The sequence below is a fragment of the Salvelinus sp. IW2-2015 genome, unplaced genomic scaffold (assembly GCF_002910315.2).
Source record: "Salvelinus sp. IW2-2015 unplaced genomic scaffold, ASM291031v2 Un_scaffold6114, whole genome shotgun sequence".
Classification (NCBI taxonomy): domain Eukaryota; kingdom Metazoa; phylum Chordata; class Actinopteri; order Salmoniformes; family Salmonidae; genus Salvelinus; species Salvelinus sp. IW2-2015.
In genome coordinates, this window is record NW_019947378.1 from 72988 (window position 1) to 77080 (window position 4093).

General features: G+C 49.6%; 1 long non-coding RNA gene across 1 annotated transcript; it reads left to right on the top strand.

The window, feature by feature from the left end:
* The first annotated feature begins 215 nt into the window (after positions 1-215).
* Positions 216-829, top strand: LOC112078714 (uncharacterized). Its single transcript, XR_002895763.2, has 3 exons — positions 216-345; positions 444-528; positions 786-829. It is a non-coding gene; the product is annotated as an uncharacterized lncRNA (long non-coding RNA).
* The last annotated feature ends 3264 nt before the right edge of the window (positions 830-4093 follow it).

Consider the following 4093-nt stretch of genomic DNA (forward strand, 5'->3'; position numbering starts at 1 on the left):
CAGCCAGCATAGCTGACATTAGCGACAGTAGCTAGCTAAAATTAGCTAGATGTTTGCTGTTTTGACGACATTTCAGTTTGCTAACTAAGGTTTTATGAAGAAAAAATTGCCAAAGGCCCTTGCTTGCTACTTTACTAAATGTCAATAGCGTGTTGTTGTCAATTAGCTACTATAGCAAGCAAACATTAACGTTACCATTTCGTTTTCAGGATGGAGAGAGAGAGAGGATTCAACTTCAAGCTGTTGGTGCCTCCTAGAGTCAACCCAATCCCAGGACAGGTTTCTACCGTCAAACCACAGGAAATAGTGGAGGATGGGGGATGTTTCATGCAAACTTTGCAGCAGGTAACGTTACCTTAGCTTTTTGTTTTGTTTGAAATACAATTGTTTGGTATTTTGTCAATATGAATGACTTTACACTGATGTGCTACTTCATTTCTTAGGGTTATAATAAATGTTTGGACAAAGAGTCAAACATGCCTTTTCCCTCTATGAATACGGTTGTGCCAACAAAACCCACCAGATCAGGTATTTTATTACCATATGCATTATACTTGTAAAAATTCATATGGAACTTTAATTTCAGAAATCTCACTTTTTTWWAAACATTTAGRGCTGGTTTGTCAAACCCAGATACTCCATTGAAGGTGCTTTTTAGTTAAGGAAATAGGGATAGGCTAAACCGGTCCCTACAGTTTTGTGCAAAACATATATTCTAAATCATGAGTTGCTCATGCATCTCGAGTTAGAATTATTTTCTCATAGATTTTCTCTCCCCTCAAAAGATGTATTCAAGATGAAAGTTGTGCCACCAATGGAAAATGAAGAAGTAAGTAAACTTAGTTTGGTGTGAACACAGATAAAAACATAACAGTATGTGATGTGACTTGGAGCTGGGTGGACGTGCATGGGACGTGGGGGAATAAAAACTTCTATAGAGAGCAGAGGGGGATGTTTGCTTTGCCAAGCCCCCTTGATTCTGAAGTTTCCCTATATGTTCACCTGTTTATATTACACCAATGAGTATCAACAAGAGTGGGTCTTTAAGAAAACCATTGGGATGTTCCAAACATTTATTTCTGAAAAGCCGCAATGGTCACGTCAACTTTAGCACGCCACAATAATACAGTGCATTCTGAAAGTATGCAGACCCCTTCCTTTTTCCACATTTTGTAACGTTACAGCCTTTTCTAAAATGTATTAAATAACTTTTTCCTCATCATCTCCACACAATACCACATAATTGTCACGTTCTGAACCTTTATTTCCTTTGTTTTGTCTTATTTAGTATGGTCAGGGCGTGAGTTGGGGTGGCCAGTCTATGTTTGTATTTCTATGTTTTCCTATTTCTGTTTGGCCTGATATGGTTCTCAATCAGAGGCAGGTGTTTTGTGTTGTCTCTAATTGGAACCATATTTAGGTAGCCTGTTTTGTGTTGGGGTTTTGTGGGTGGTTGTCTTTCAGTCTTTCGTGTGTCTGCACCAGACAGAACTGTTTCGGTTTTTCACATTTGTTGTTTTTTGTATTTTAGTGTTCCTTTATTAAACAAGGATGAAACAATTACCACGTGCACATTGGTCCTCCGATCCTTCTAACTTCTCCTCCTCAGACGAGGAGGAAGACGAAAGCCGTTACAGAACCACCACAAAACCGGACCAAAGCAGCGTGGTCAAGGACAGCAGCAGCAGCGCAAAGTACACAGGACTCCGGACATGGGAGGAAATTCTGGACGGTAAAGGGACCACTGGGTTCAAGCTGGAGAATATCGCCGCCTCGTGAAGAGCTGGAGGCAGTAAAGCCGTGAGGCGGTGGTATGAGGAGGCAGCACGAAGCGCGGCTGGAAGCCAGAGAGGCAGCCCAGCCGGGGGCACACGGGGCGTGTGGCGAGTCCAGGTAGGAACCTGCGCCAACCCCCCGTGCTTACCGTGGAGAAGAGAGGGCGTCGTACTGGTCAGGCAACGTGTTATGCGGGTGGAGCGCACGGTGTCCCCAGTACGCGTGCTTAGCCCAGTGCGTACATTCCAGCTCCTCGTATCGGCCGGGCTAGAGTGGGCATCGAGCCAGGTGCCATGAAGCGGCTCAACGCATCTGGTCTCCAGTGGCGTCTCCTCGGGCCGGCGTACATGGCCCAGCCTTACGCATGGTGTCCCGTTCGCCAGCACAGCCCAGTGCGGGCTATTCCACCACGCCGCACTGGCCGGGCTACGGGGAGTATCACACAGTAAGGTGGGCAGGGCTCGGTGCTCAAGAGCTCCAGTGGCGCCTTCACGGTCCGGTCTATCCGCGTGCCACTCCTCGCACCAGCCCAGTACCACCAGTGCCAACACCACGCCACCAGGCTTCCTGTGTGTCTCCAGAGCCAGTCTGCCCTGTTCCTGCTCCCGCAACTCCCCAGAGGTGCGTGTCCCCAGCCCGGTACCACCAGTTCCGGCACCACGCCACTAAGCCTCCTGTGCGTCCCAGAGCCCTGTACGCCCTGTCCTCCGCTCCCCGCACTCGCCCAGTGGTGCGTGCTTCCACCCGGTACACCAGTTCCGGCACCACGCACCAGGCCTACTGTGCGCCTCAGCAGGCCAGAGTCTTCCGTCTGTCCAGCGCCGCCTGAGCCTGCTGTCTGCCCAGCGCCGTCTGAGCTGCCCAGCCCAGCCGTCTGAGCTGCCCGTCTGAGCCGTCCGCGAGCGCCGTCTGAGCTGCCCGTCTGTCAGCTCCATCTTGAGCTGCCCGTCTGTCCTGAGCCGCTAGAGCCGTCCGTCTGTCCTGGCCGCTAGAGCCGCCCGTCAGTCAGGAGCCGCTAGACCGCCGTCAGTCAGGAGCCGCCAGAGCCGCCCGCCAGTCAGGAGCTGCCAGAGCCGCCCGCCAGTCAGGAGCTGCCAGAGCCGCCCTTCAGTCATGAGCTGCCCTTCAGTCATGAGCTGCCCTTTCAGTCAGCTCAGTCATGAGCTGTCCTCAGTCCTGAGCTACCCTCAGTCATGAGCTACCTCAGTCTATGCCCTCTCAGTCATGAGCTACCTCTCAGTCATGAGCTACCTCTCAGTCTGAGCTACCCCGCCCCCTCACGCCATCATCGTAGCTACCCTCAGTCCGGGCTGCCCCAGTCCGGAGGAGTTTCCTCAGTCCAGAGGCGCCCCTCAGTCTCAGAGGCCTCCTCAGTCCAGGGGGCCCTTTATTAGGGTTCCCAGGCCAAGGTCGCGGCGAGGGTCGCCGCTCAAGAGGACGCTAAGAGAGCGGACAAAAGACAATGTGGAGTGGGTCCACGTCCAGCGCCGCCACCGCGGACAGATGCCCACCAGACCTCCCCTATAGGTTCAGGTTTTGCGCGGAGTTCGCACTTGAGGGGGGGGGTACTGTACGTTTCTGACCTTATTCTTTGTTTGTCTTTATTTAGTATGGTCAGGGCGTGAGTTTGGGCAGCCTATTGTTTGTATTTCTATGTTTTCCTATTTCTGTTTGCCGTGAGATATGGTTCTCAATCAGAGGCAGGTGTTTTGTGTTGTTCTCTGATTGGGAACCATATTTAGGAGCCTGTTTGTGTTGGGGTTTTGGTGGTGGTTGTCTTCAGTCTTATGGCGTCTGACCACGACAGAACTGTTCGGTTTTTCACATTTGTTGTTATTTGATGTATGTGGTGTTTGTGTCTTTTGGGTTTTCGCTGTCCGGGTTTGATAACTATGTTTTGGGTTTGTTGCGCCTGTGTTTGGGCTTCACCCATGTTTGTAACTGGTTACTTTACGAAAGGACATTAAAGCGTTTTTCCGTCAACCTTCTGCTCTCTGCGTCTGACTCCACACCCATCACTCTCCAGACGTTACAAAAATGACAAGCCAAAACAGGTTTTTAGATTTTTTGCAAATTTATTAAGAATTAAAAACTTACATACCTTTATTTACATAAGTATTCAGACCTCTTTGCTTATGAGACTCAAAATTGAGATCAGGTGCATCCTGTTCATTGATCATCCTTGAGATGTTTCTTCAACTTGATTGGCATCCACATGTGGTAAATTCAATTGATTGGACATGATTTGGAAAGGCACACACCTGTCTATAAAGGTCCCACAGTTGACAGTGCATGTCAGAACAAAAACCAAAACCCA